This window comes from Xiphias gladius, chromosome 16, assembly GCF_016859285.1.
Source record: "Xiphias gladius isolate SHS-SW01 ecotype Sanya breed wild chromosome 16, ASM1685928v1, whole genome shotgun sequence".
Classification (NCBI taxonomy): Eukaryota; Metazoa; Chordata; class Actinopteri; order Istiophoriformes; family Xiphiidae; genus Xiphias; species Xiphias gladius.
Window position 1 is genome coordinate 20,017,934 of NC_053415.1, and position 14,924 is coordinate 20,032,857.

The following is a 14,924-nucleotide window of genomic DNA, read 5'->3' on the forward strand; positions in this document are numbered from 1 at the left end:
CCCCTGTCCGTTTGGGACTGAATTGTCAATTGGCTGACATTATCTAAACAAGAAATATTAAAACTAATTAAAGAAATGTCTCTGTAAAATCTTGATAAGGCTGAGGTTATTTTTTTTTTCTTTCTCTCTGACTGCTGCACTGTGCTCTGTTAGGAGACTTGCCACAGGCTTGTCTGAGCAGAGGAAGTTATGAAACTCCTTCTGCCATATCATTTGCACAAGGAAGTTTCAGCCTGTTCCTCTGGCTCTGTTGACTGGAGTCCATAAAACAGCTTTATTAAAAATGACACCATTCCATGTATTTGCTCAGTGGCTGCTCATCTAGATTAGGTCACATGTTGCTGTGTAGTGTGGCCAACAATAGCCAGAGTTTATGACAGATAGCAGCTGTCTGGGCTGACTGCGTTGTGATAACATATTGCATACAGTACATCTCTGAATCTGCTGCCTTCTAATCGAGATAATCTGCTTCTGTTTTCAACAGAAAACTGTCTCTACCACAATTCAAAGGCAAGTCAGCGCCGTTCCAATTTCCTGTAACCAACTGCACATGATAGTAAATCATGAAGCTGAAGTGACATGCCAAACGCTTTACCAACTCTACAGAATTTGAGGCTTGTTCTGCAAAAATTGATGTAACACTGTTACTTTGTATTGCACAAGCTGAATACTCGAGTTAAATACTTCAATGAGGAAATAGCCCCATGTTTCTCAACCAAAGCACAGTTTCATCTTGATAAAAGGCCTAAAATCTGTACAGTCTAGCTAACACAAAGCGTATCGGGTGTCTGCAATGTATGTCTGTGTGCGCTTTCATGAGTGCTTGTGTGTGCATGCCCATGGATGTATAACACAACACCACAGAGGGAACACAGAGAGGGAGGGGTGAGCATTCAGAATTATGTTATGGCTGCCTCCTGTTTAGCTTTTCCCAGAGCCCCAGGCGACTGGAAAGCATCAAGGACACCTGGGTGCGACTTTATTAAAGTATGAAATGAGAGGTCAGTGACGCGACGGTCCCACACATGACATCCTGCTGCTGGCCCTTTCTTCCCTGCCTCCTCCCCTCAGCCCAGGGCTCTGATGACTCCTCTATGAAAGTCTGTTTCATTAATCCCCCTGAGGGACCCCTCAACTGCTCTTTCTGCCGCTGATACAAATTTAATTCCTGATAGGTCTGTTAGATGGAAGCCGCGTCTATCAAGGCTTTTAATTAATGTGGCACTACTCTCGGTGTATCGCAGTGTTTATCTGAAATTCATGACCAGGGCGAGGACGGACGGGATTGTTCAGAGATGGCTTGTTTTCCTTTTTTGGTTGAAATGTGAATTTTAATTAGACACGGTTGTTACTCTGAGGGGTTGTAAAAGGGGGCTCTGTGCTTGTTACAAGGAGGCATGTGTGCGCATTGTGTGTGTGCAAGGTAATGGCAGGCTTTATCTGTTCACCGACTGTCACACCTTTCCAAGGTATTTATATTTCCCTATTAAAGAACCAGTATTTTGAAGGAAAACAATGCTGTGAATAGGTTCAGGAAACTTCCTACAAAAGTGCAGGTGACTAAATTCTTTGGGCTTCACTGTGATCCAGAGCCCGACAATGGGCTGGCCCGACAACTGTTTGTATTGGCAGGCTATTTCCAGCCTAATAGCTGTACAGTATCATTGTCAGCCCCTTATCATGGCAGGCACAGCCCTTTTTGACACACTGACACCTCAATGGTGTATGTGTTTGTGTATCTGTGAACTGTTTGGTGCACTTGTTTGAATGCATACATCTATGTAGGCAAATTATTTTTTATAAAATACAGATAGAATTATTATTAATGCATATGCGTGGTTTTTATTTATCTACTTATTTATGTCCAGCTGTTTTTCTAAGAAGAAGATTGACGTGACGAGGCTCAATAACTCCCTTTATTTTTCTTTTTTCCTCTTGTTAGCAGGCTTGCCCCTCAGTACGCGAGAGAAAGTGTCAGAGAAAGGAGAGATCATGAAAAGCCCAGCTCCAGCTGTATCCTCACTCTCTAATAGTGAGGACAGTGCCTTGAGATGTTTCTGATGGAAGATTATCATTTGCACAGCACACTTGTTAGTACCATCCTTATCCCTGAATCTCATTCGTGCTGAGGCTAATTTGTATGCTGTCCTTAATGGTTGTGTTTGGGTTAGTTCTGAGTAGCACAAAGCCTTTAATTGTGAGGTTTAACATTTTGCAATTAAAATCTCCCCTCATTGCTCTGAGGAATGAATGAGCCGTCTTTGATGTGCTTTAATCAGCCAAGATGTATTGTAGTTTAAGAAGCATAAAGATGCCAGATACATTTCTGATTTTAAATTGACACACTCTTCCACCTTTGAAGATGACAGTTTTTTTTTCCCCCCGCTGGCTTAAGCAGCGAAAGCTCAGTCCCATGAACCCCACTGTCACATTCTGGGGCACAGATCTCTATCTCCCATTCTAAAGTGGCCAAACAGGATTAGGAAGAGGAGCGCTTCTATTTCACCAGGACCAAGGAAGCGTACACAATGATTCACCAGAGCTTGACTAAAGATCTTAGATGCACACTGTGACTGTATCAGCTGTTATTTTCTCACCTGTTAGAGGGGCTTTTAGACATCCCCTGCAAGGCACGCTGATGTGATCAAAAGCGCATTTTTAAAAAGCACACTCCAATACAAATTCTTATTTAGATGTTTCGATTTTCTCTGTTATTTATTGCTAATTTCTGTTGCACCGTTAGCAAACGCTGTAGAATGTAGATTATCGCGTCTCTCTCCAGAGGCATCCTGGTTTTGCTGTATTTGTTGCTGAAGAAAAAACCTTATAAAGATCAGAGGGAAAAAAAGAAAAATATTGTTATTGGAGAAAAAAAGGTGGTAGTTTGACGAAGGCTGATTGGGAGCATCTGGAGGCTGTTTTCAGAGGACGTACACCCTGAGTGAGCAACCCTGGCATTTAAGTACGGCCTGCTCCTAGAAACTCAAAATCTCCCAGCAAGCAAATTGACGGGAGCAGGGATTTGGTAATAATGGAGGTTCTCGGCTTTTGTTTCACCGTGACAGATGGACAGTGTGTGCTCAAATTGAATTTGGCTTTAATTGCATTGTGGCGTTTATAATTTATCTGCTCCACAGATTTTGTTTACAGGTTTATGGGGTCTTGAAATGCGTGTTTGTTCTCTTTCCCTCTCTTCCACTTTTCCTCTCTTTTCTCTCCCTCTTTCTGTGTGCGTGCGTGCGTGCGTGCGTGCGCGTCTTGTGTGCACGTGTCGGCCAGATCCCTTTTCATCCTCCACTACAGCAGGATAAAGGACACTGTAATTCTCGGAGAGTGTGGTGTTCATTACCGTAGCAGTTTGCCCTCCAGGGTGAATGTGTTCAATAAGCGAGATTGTCTTTTTTCCAATATACACTTAAACGGTATAAGATTGCAAATGTAAGCTCTGTAGTGCCCGTCTGCTCCAATGCTCAATGTTCAAATCATTTGGATCACTTGGATAGGTGAACACAATATAATCAAATATCTCTCCTTTTGAATAACTCCTGCACATGCACACAAGGACACGCATGTTAGAAGACAAGAGGGCACACTGGCACACACACACACAAGTATATATGCACACAAACAGATCCATTTAGTTGCCTTGTACATGAGAAAAGAGCCTACTCGAGTTATTTTCTCCTGGGTACCTCTGTAATTCTACATATGTTGGAGTGCTACTGTATCCAGGTGGGTTTCTTCTATCCTTTCATTCAAACAGAGGCAGATACTTGAGAAGCAGAAAAGGCTTATTTGTATTTCTTTAGAAAAGAGACTAAGCATAATATATCCAGTCTGACATGCTAAGCCTGACAAGCTACTCTGCGATACAGTGATTACTCAAATCTCATTCTGAACACGAATGTAAAGCCAGTGCTTTGTCTCATTAATTTGTGCAGTATTTTAGCTTTCTCTTTTTCTTTGCACAGACCTCCTGCAGCATCCCGCAGTGGTGATAAAGATTATATGCTTGTCTCCTGCTCCATCTAGCTCTTCTCTCCTCTCCTTATCCTAGCCTCTGCCACCCTCTAATTGATGCACCCCTGCCAATTTACACTTCAGCCCTGGCTCTGACCCCTATTAACTACCTGGCCTCACTCTCCCAGGGAAATCACTGTGTTCAGGGAGAATTCTCCACCCCCAATCAACTCCTCTTAAGACTGCCGCTAAACACATTTTCATACTCAGCCAGTGAGAGAACTCCACTTCACACTCTCGCCAACTTTTATCTGGATGAGTGAAAAGGATAAGCTGTGCTGTTTCCCTAAACGCATCGTGTCCCACACCGCAGCAGCTTATCATGGGCAAGCCTCAGGGTCATTTGACAAAGGTTATTTATTTATTTTATTTTTTTCCTGTCCTCAGATTACTGTCCTAGTAACACTGCACCAGCCACTTGTCATTGTCTGTTTTTCACTTGTCCTAGATCGGGAGTATTTTGAGGAGTGTCCGCTCTGTTCTCCGTACATCTCCCAGAAGTCAGCCCCTGTGGGTTGTGAGAAAGAAAGAGAAAGCGATCTGTGTGCTTCACCAGCATTCAAGCTATGTTCCTCTATCAGCTATGACTTATTTGTGATGGGCTTAGCCTGGCATTCCCGGGTTTCACTTGACCTGATGTTATGTCATCATGAACGTTCTCCAGGGGTCTAGACTCTGTGCTGATTAAAGGACAGCAGATAATCATGTGTGTGTACTTGTGTGTATGAGCTGATCGTCTATGTTTATATTTGGATAATATGGCCAACTGAAGTGGACATATTTAGAATAGGAATTGCTGGGATGGGGACACTTCAGAGGGGTAAGTCACGTAGTTACATTTTTTTCAGCAGACATGGTATGTGTACAAGGTAATGAAGTAGGGAATAATTCTGTGTTCTTTATTAACAGTAATCACGAAGCAGCTGAAGCGTGAAAAATGAATTTGTTTCTTGCAGTGCAGAACAGTTTCAGAACACACACAGCAAACTTATTAATTATACAATGCTGTTGAGCTAGCAGAATAATATTTTTAAATGCTGTCATGTTTTGTCTGCTTAATTGTAAGGTATTGTGCATGGTTTCTTCCCATTAAAGTTGAAGAGAGAAAGAAAAGCTGGCAGTTAGTTTTAGCTTTTTCCCCCAGCCCCACTGAGTAGAATTGCGGCTGTTTAGCTGCTTTCCTCTGGGCAAATTGTTTTTGTGACCCATGGAATGTTAGAGGAAATGCTTCTTTCTCATTGGCGGTCCCCCGGGTGTGGAGGCCATGGCCCCTGTCATCGGCCCCAGTGCACACACAGACAGAGCAGACGCACGCACACACAGGATCACTCTTTGCTGGAGGAAAGCAATCCACCACAGGAGAGGGACCTCCGGGCCTTTTTATAGCACCAATACTTTCCCCCCAGACTCCCAGACGTGACATCACAAAAATCAGACATCATTTTCAGTGGTATCATCATAACCACACACGCACACGTGGATAGATATTCACATTGTCTCTCTTGATCTCTTTCTGTATTATTATTTACCCCTCTTCCTTTCTTTTTTGATTAGCTTTCAGTTTTTACACAGAATTATCATTAATTAACCCTTGGTTTGAAGAAATAAACAGACGCCAGATAGCATTCATTTTTTTTCCAACTCCCTAAAAGAGAAGTTAAAAAGTAATCATGAACAGTCCCAATTCGAAAAGGATTTCCCTAGAATGTGCAGTGAAATATGCTCCTCAGATCAATTAAGTGTTTACAGCCTGTAAGAATAAGCAGCACAATAGAGAAGCTGTCTCTTCTGGACCCCGGAGGGTACCGTAGCAATGTTTCATTAAGTGCACTCACTCCTGTGCCCCCCTATAAACACACATTAATTAAGGCACACAGAAACACAGTCTCTGAGCTTGCACTATGGTAATGATGATATGACCTCAAAAGGAGAGGTGCACCAGGGGTCAGGGAATAAAAGCAGGGAGCGTTTAATGGCAGAGCTTGGCTGATCTGCAGAAACACGGTCTTAACTGGTCCAATTCAAATTAGGCCAAGATTTGCTTAATTGGCTAATTTAGATGTGCATGAATGTAGATTCATTTCCAACAGTGAGTATGTCTAGGGTGTGTTTTCTTCTCCCATAAAAATAATGATGAGGGTCAGAATGGCATTTTTCTGTATGTCAGCAGTCAATGCCTGATATAATAATTTATATACACTGACAAAATGACCTAATAATAATAATGTTATAGTCTGTGTTGTATGCTCATATTATTCTAGGAAAAGTTTACAATGCACTGTTAGATTGCCAAATAGAATTAATAATCGCATTGACACTAAACAGATGTCTCATAATTCTAATAAACAGAGACGCTGAACGTATGTTCTTTGACATGTTACCGCGAGAGATGGAGGATTTCCAGAACCGAGAGCTGTATTTCGAATCCTAATACAAAACTTACCCTGTAGACATGCTGCAACTGACCAAAGATCAGTCCTTGCTCATCCCTCAAATCATTTTAGTTTCAATAGCAGTCACCTCCCATAGACAGCTTAGGTACATTTGTCAGTGGCAAATGGGTGTCATCAATATGATTCCAAACATTGACATTTTCTTTGGTGGGCTAAGTGGAAAGCCCCATCCCATCCTCTCAAGATCTGCAGCTAGAGGCCAGGGGGCTGGTATCCATCTTCGTAACAGTGACTATGTTGGAGGAGGAGGTGAAGGAAGAGGAGGCGAAGAGATGGAGGGGAGGGAGGCAGCATGTCAATGAGCCTGCCCAGTGTCACTGAGCACCACACAGAACAGCCATCTGGAGAATCAAAGACTCCTACCATCTGGCTGCCTCACCCACTCTCTACCCCTACAGAATAAGAATCAACCAGATAGTACTTTGCTGTAACACTCCTTGGCCTTTTGCAGAACAAAAGTCAGGTAAAACTGCATTCAATTAAAAAAAAAAACAAAGAAAAAAAAAAAGCCTGTCGGCATTCATAGACATGGCTAAAGAAAACAGGTTTTTGATATGCTGTGTGTACACCTTGTTTTTTTGGAGGAATGGGAAGATAGAATTGACCCTCATTCGTCAAGCCATCATATGTTAAAATCAGACTTTAAAATGAACATATGCTCATTCTACTGCCAAACCTGATATTTACTAATTCCATCGTTGTCTTACGCTTTTAATTAGTCTCGCATCTGCTCAGTAAACACATGTTCACTGTTCAGATCTACGGTATATATTTGAATTATGCATAGAAAAGTTTTGGAATAACAGTATTTAAAATTAAACCCATGCTTTATAAACAAAGTGACAATTTTTCTAATCATATTTCAGTTTTGAAATTTCATTTTAAATGCTAATTTGCTGATAATTTACTAAATTCTATTTCTAGACCAACACTTTCCAGATGTGCATAATTTATGGGATTACAGTCTGAAAATGACTCCAAACTGTTCTGAAATTGTCGTGATGTCCAAGCATCATTTGACTTTAGATTCTCTCCTCTTTTTGATGATGGTATTGCCCTTTAATTCTCTGCAGGTATTAAATCTGTCCAAGTTCTTCTTCAGGAGCTAGAAAGTGTACTGTAACGAGAACTTAAAGCTTAAAGGAGTGCTATAACATTGAACCAGTCTTGCTGAGTGGGCCTTCAAAGACTTCATTTAAATTATGTATGCTCTGTAAGTATGTATTTGACAGGAAATAGTGGGGCGATGAGGAGGGATGAGCGCTGAAAAGTTGTCAGCCATATTCCAAAATGCCATTTCTGTGTTGCTGAGGTACTATTGTTTACAGGGCTTTGATGGAGAGGTGCCCTGATCGCCACTAGCTGTTTCTCTCCCTCTCTCTTTTTCTTCCCCCTCTTAGTTTGAGAGAAATCTCCTGACGCTGTAAAATGGGCAATGATGACATATGTGGATGCAGGCCTGTTCATATCTTTGTGGGGCCTTTAGGGAAATAAATATCTGAGAACATTCAGTGAAATGAAGCTCACTCAATAAATCACCATGACACAATAAACACTTCTGGCACATGAGCACCCCCCTACCCACCATCCCAGGGTGCCCAGCCCCCTCACACACAAACACACACTCGCGCACACACACACACACACACACACACACACACACACACACACACACTCTCCTCTCAGACGCCACCTACCTCTCCCCGCCTCTTCTTGTGCTACCAAATGGTGCCTCCCCACAGGCCAGTAAATCAAATCCCAGCACAAATACAGTGGGAATTTATTTGGAATGGGCTTTTGTTCTCTTTAACGCCTGATTGTTAGGCCGACTAGGTCGCATGATAAATTTTGAGCAGGTTGTTTCTGTGCAACGGCTGTGTGTTTGCTGCCCCTTGCACCTAACATGAATCATACTGCCTTTAAACTCCACTCCTTTGACCATTTACACCCAGTGTAGATAATAGCTATTTAACTGGAGAAAAGTAAAGAAAATTGCCTTACAAAATATGTTTTTTCTTAATATTGCCGCTCTGTCCATCTCTGGATAAAATGGTGGTGCTTTACATCAGTCATCAAGTGTGTTTCCATACACCTGTTTTCGTTTGCATTTTTAATTTGCACATGAAAAATGGAGAAGAAATGCTCAAAATTTGAAAAAAAAGTTGAAATATTGGAAGACGTTTCTACGCTCAGCTGCGGTGGAAAAGTTGGTGTATCGATAAGAGAAAAATGTAACTAAGTGCAATGGAAACAGACAAAGCGAATTAATCATGACGTACATGAAGGATGTGACATCCACTGAAGCTTCCGCTTCACTAAAAGGGACAAAAAATTGCGGCAGACGAAAAACATCAGATCTGTGTGGAGCGATAAGCAGACTGTAACCTTCTGTTCGACAGAAATGCCATATTTGCATGTTGTTTTCCACATTGTTTTCGTGCGTTTGAGGTTTGATCGGCGCTCTTTTAATTACGTCATCTCATTGTGCCCTCTTCTTCAGCAATAGTGTAATGGCACCTGAATGTAGAATTACCGCCTAACACCTAATATTTGCATAACAGTAGTGGATGGAAACGCATATTTATTTCTCTTGACGATTTTCTGAATTTTTGTTTAAAATCCATCGCAAACCCGCCTTTAGACATAAGAAAAGTTATGGTTAAACTAGTCATTAGGACAATATAGTACATTTAATGTACTATATTGTTTTTTTTAATAAAATGAATTAGCTAATGGAAAATAGAAAAGACTGTCTAGTTGTTGTGATGTTAACAAAGAGGCCTGACACCTCCTGACTGACACTTTGAGAGGGATGGAGGGCTCAGCTTTTCCCTTGGCTCATAGACGCCCAGTCAGACTCCAATGGCGGCCGCTGGAAAACAAGCATTAATATAACGGACTAATTGGTTTATCAGTATGTGCTATGGTAACCAACATGGAAACAGTCCCTTAAACAATTATATTTTTAAACTGCTGGTCTGGATATATTTTGCTTTATCTATGGGCACCTTGGATATGATTTCTCTCTGTTATAAATGGCACATAGTTAGTACACGGAGAGAATGACATTGTTTACACTAGGCCTCATGCGGTGAATCTGTCCAGTGTAAGGTAATCTGCAGTAATAAGCTCCATTTGTTTTGTTTAGCTTTTAAGCTGAGGGAGAGAGGAAGGGAGAGGGGAGAGCGAAAAAAAAAATCTCATTTCAAATCCTACCCACCTTCTTATCTCTATTTGTTCAGTTGTTTTTAATGCCACATACTGAAAGAATTTCAATAGCTGTTTTGCCATGAAGTCATTTGTTATCCTTCAGCGGGCTTTCGTCTCCCTATTGTGTGACAGCCCCCGAGTGCCTGAATCCTCCAGATGGAGCAGGTCAGACACACACAGACTCACTCACTTACATACAGAAGGACACGCACGCGCGCACACACACACACACACACACACACACACACACACACACACACACACACACACACACACACAGGCAGGTTCACATACTTTCTTTTCAGTGGTTGACATAGATCTACTTGCCTTGTGACATATACGGAAATGATAATGTCATTTTTGGCAATTTGTCTTTCCCCCACTTTTCTGTTAGTTGGAAATGTGGCTGTTAAGAGCTGCCTGGCAGTTATACAGCTCATGTCATGTTTACAAACAATCCAAATGAAAATGTTACACAACAATGTTCTCATTTTACTCATATTGTCAGTTGGCCTGTTATTCACTTAGAGATTTCCCCTCCAAAAAGAACAGATGCATCTGCTTTGTCTTATTTGGCAATTACAGCCATCTAAGGAGTTATGCCCAAAAAGAAAAACAGAATGTGAATGTCTTTATTCTGGAGATGAAACACATTATGGTTCCTCTCGTTCACTTCGTAAATACAGTTAATAAGCTATACTTTTGGGAAAGTAGGTTTCTTTTATCATTATACTAACTTTTCCCCTTTTTTCTCTTTTTCCATGTGGTGTCCTGCTCATGTCCTGTTTGGATCTTCTGATGTACAGGTTAGTAGTTGTTATGCCACCAAAATGTAAAGTGCACATAACTACACCCACACTTAATCATCTGATATATTATTATTCATATTTTTATTGAGATTTTTAAAGTAATTATTTGTATCTAACTTTTAAATATATCGATCCAAAGATTTTTCATATTATCTGTCACTGTCAATATTATCTGCCAATTTCTAAACTGACAATTTACTCCATATGTTCTACTTTTTCATAAACCGCTGGAAAAAAAAACAAAACACTCACTTCGTAATATAATACTGAAATTTTCTGACAGATGGCTTGTAAGTGCACAGTTTCAGTTTTTTTTTTTTTTTTTTTTTGCATGTGAGCTAGTATAAAGCCGAGCTCAAGGAAAATTTACAATAACATTTCTTACATGAAAACAACAGGTGCAATTCAGTGATCGTTCACTTTCACTTGCCAGCGATGGTAATAAAGGTAAGAGTAGGTTCCATAACAAGTAGAACGTAATAACCCTAACAGCCATCCTTAAATGATTTGATTGACTCATGCTACACCTCATCACTCTATTTTAAACCTAATGGAGTCTGGGTATAATTTGACCAAGCCTTGATTGACAGCCCCTTTCTCTATCTCAACAGTAACCCCTGACGATGTACATTAGAGTCGGATTAAAGCAAGGTGCTAACGCATATTAAAAAATTAAGCCAAGCCAGTGGACTGGCAAAGCTCCCTTTTTTCCTCCCCTCTTCTCCTCTGCTCCACGTAACGCCTTTTGGACAGTCTAGCATTAAAATTTCAATGCCATCAGGGTAGTGATCGGGACTTGTTAATACAGCTGCAACTCGCCCTTGCGAAGGAAATCAAATGACACTGTGTAGCAGGCCACGTTGAAAGGACTGATAGGACATTATACTGCTTGCACAGACCCGGAGAGGCCTGCAAAAGGGAGGCAAGGATACAACATCAAATACGACAATATAGCCTTCATAACTAGGTGCTTAATTTGTCAAAATGCCTCATTTTCGTCTAGGGCATATTTTACAATGCCCCGAGCCCTTGGCATATTTAAGAGGACCATGGTAGTTTTTCCTGCGGCAGGATACCAGGCTTATTGTACTGCTTCAGCTGCTGTAAATAGTAGTAAATCTTTAGTGTTGCATTTATTCTAGCATGACACCAAAGCTTCCCACTCAAAATGATTTAATGTAACTTATTTGATTCGGCTTCCCTTCATTTGGGGATTTTGTGAAGAGTCTGGTTTTGAAGACAATGTACTAACAAAAGATTGTTTTAACAGCTGCGTGTCTTTGATTACACACGTCTTTGAAGTATCACTTTAACTTTAGCCTTTGAACTTGGATAGAGATCAGAAATGAATCTAGCTTCTTTTTGATGTAAGAGGAGGGGATTTTATTGTTGAAATGTTCATAAACTGCTTCCAACCGTTTAGAGAACAAGCTCAGTGTTGATTTTTAAATTGAGGCATGAGAAAGGGAGGGAGGCACAAGGTCTGAAGAGAGGAAAGGAGGGAGGGTGCTGGTCTTATGTTCGTGTGCACCCAATGACAAGGCAAGGGGAGCAACGGCTTTTATTTCCCCCATAGAGGAGTTTTCTTAGATGCAGTCCTCAAGTTAGTCCAAAGTCTCAAGCTCTGCATTTGCTTGTGTGGCTCATTAGGACAATATGCCATCCATATGTTTCACTAAATGATCGTTATATCAGTTTTCCCACTTGTAAAAGCATTGGACGTGCACAGAATCTGAAGAGTTAAACCTTCTTGTAACAGTTATACTTAATCTGCTTGTTGCTTTTGACAGCGGTAATAATGTGCATTTGAGGTACTTTGTTGTTTTGGACAAAACTCAAATTCTATTAAAGGATTAAGTAATTGAACACTAATCTAAAGGACTTTAGGTTTCTGTTCTTTGGTAATGCCTTTAATCTTGGCACAGTTTTAGAAAAGGCAGTGAATTACTGAGTCACTGAGGGAAAAGCAGATTAGTTCAATTTCATGTATTTTACGGGAGAACTACACTAGCTTAGATGGATTACTGTTGAATCAGTGAAATAAAATGTAATGGCGCAAAAATGTGTCTATTTGCATAAATATGCAGCTGTGTCAACTTTCTCTTTGTGTATCAACAGGAAAGAGCGAATCGTGGGAATTATATGGGGTGTCTGTACTGCAGACATTAATAGTTTTACAGACGTAGGCACAGTAATGTGATATTTTGTTGAAAAATTAAATGAACTTTGCCGAATTTGGATCACGAAATTCCCAAACTACACATTTCACACAATGCCAAATTTAGAAATATAATGTACTATCAGCTGTAGGCCATTGTATCATTTTTTCATCATTTCCAAATTAATCATGCTCCAGATCCACTCCTATTGTTCAATTTTACTGTTACCAGTAACAATAAGGAAACAAAAGTTAAAGAAATCGCTTGCCCTACATCTGTCATTGTCATTGAGAGACTGTTCATAATACTTTATTTATATTCTGCTCTGGAGATATGTGGTTTCTGTTGTAAATGTTCATTGATTCAAGGGCAAACAAATATACCCCCAACACCCTACATGACCCACATAGAGCAGTACTGTGGTTCACCATCCATTAAAAAAACATGATAGATACAAATAAACTATACTCTATATTTCGTTACCCTTGTAGCTAACTCAAATTACATTTTGAATGTCGTCCATTCAATCTCTTCTTGTCTTTTGTGCTTTCTTTGATATAAATAGACAGACATTCAGGGGTCTGAAGAGTGGAAGTTAGAAGAATAAAAAAGGAAGAGGAAATTTAGATATTTTTAAATGATGTCCTACATTTTGTCAGCTAAAATCAGGATATTGCCTGAGCGGGGAGAAGCCATGTTCTTCAGTTGTCAAAAGGCAGTAAGTAATGATTAAAATAGCAGTGTGAAACGCGGGGAGATTAAAGTGATGCTAATGATAAGTGAGAGAAGAAAAGGGCAAGCTATATTTTAATTCCTGGGAGAATGGTTAATGACTTCTATTGCCTGAGATTAAACTAAACCTGTCTCATCAGCTTTTTCTGCTCGCTGAGGAAAAAAAGCCCCCTGCACTTTAATTTATTAAACTCTTTTAAGGAAGCACATTGATCTACATAGGTTAAACTTTCAAAATTTGGGCAAAAAGACGCCCCATAAAGCTGTCATGCAGGGCAAATCTGTTGAGTTGCTCACGGCACACTATAAAGAATTCATTATCTCCAAACTGCCACATTTAATCAGAAAATATCAATTATTTAAAAGGGGAGGTTTGCTCCTGTTTAGAACATCAGGTTTCACTGACATACTGGATTATACTGACACACTGAATATAATTTTCTGCCCTCACTGCAGTGGTGCGATGGACTTTTACATTTTCCACGCCCTTTTTTTTTTTTTTTTTATATACCTTTGGCTGAGTGAATGTGCATTTTGCCAGTGTAAATGGGTCCGTGTAATCACATCAACAGTATAATATCATCCAACAAGTAAAATATTTATCTCCTGTTTTCAGCTTGCTGGAAGGACTAAGACTTGTGCTGTGAAAATTTTTCGCATGGCATTAACACAGAAGCACTGGTGACCTCTGTAATGAAATGTATGGTACTGTTGACATGGCATTACAGCGATTCAACACTGTTCATTAATCTTTGTTTTGCTAGAACCCTTCTGGCATGTCCTTCGCCAAGGTGCGGAGCAATGCCAGAAATTGTAAGGCTCACCACATATTTCTGATGGCAATTAGCATGCATTCCAATCCACTGAGCCCCTCACATAACAGCCCAATCCTTACAGCGGCCAGAGTCTTTATCAGCACCCGGGTGATAGGAGTCAATGAACATTCTGCTGACAGCAGATTATTTTTGTTTTTATACAGATGTCAGGCTTGAGTAGGTGGTGTTTTCCACTCTTACTGTGGGACTATGGGCTCCCTTAGACTCTTTTCATTCGCAGAGGACACAGCAATACAGACAGAGCAAAGATTTTCCCTTTTCTCGCTTTTTCTCTCTCCGTATCTTCCCTTATCTTAACCTCTGTCATATCAGTTCTGGAAATAGGTCTGATATTTAAAGCACTGGTAAAGAGTAACTGTCATTCCCTTAGAGGACAAAAAAACAACACTCCACCAGCGCTGAATCCTGTGTGCCTCTAAAATCTCAGTGGATCTGTTAGCAGGAAGCCGGCATACAATTAATAAGCCTTTTAACTCTAATATCACAGTTCTGCCAAGTGAGGAAATATTCATATAGATATAAGGGGAAAATTCCCACAAATTTCTATGAGGAGAGGAAGCTTGTTTTCAAAGTGCCAAGTGAGGGCCCGTGTATTGTGGTAGTAGCCATGATTCTGATCGATATCATCAATGGCTACTGCTGCCGTGCAGAATTTGATCCAGGAGTCTCATGCTAATGTTCAGGTCAGATACAATGTAATCTCTT

At 40.5% G+C, this 14,924-nt stretch overlaps 1 protein-coding gene across 5 annotated transcripts in view; it reads left to right on the top strand.

Annotated features, from left to right (window-relative positions):
* Positions 1-14,924, top strand: part of dachd (dachshund d) — a 92,572-nt gene that overhangs the window by 15,831 nt on the left and 61,817 nt on the right. The gene's annotated exons all lie outside the window — the stretch shown is intronic.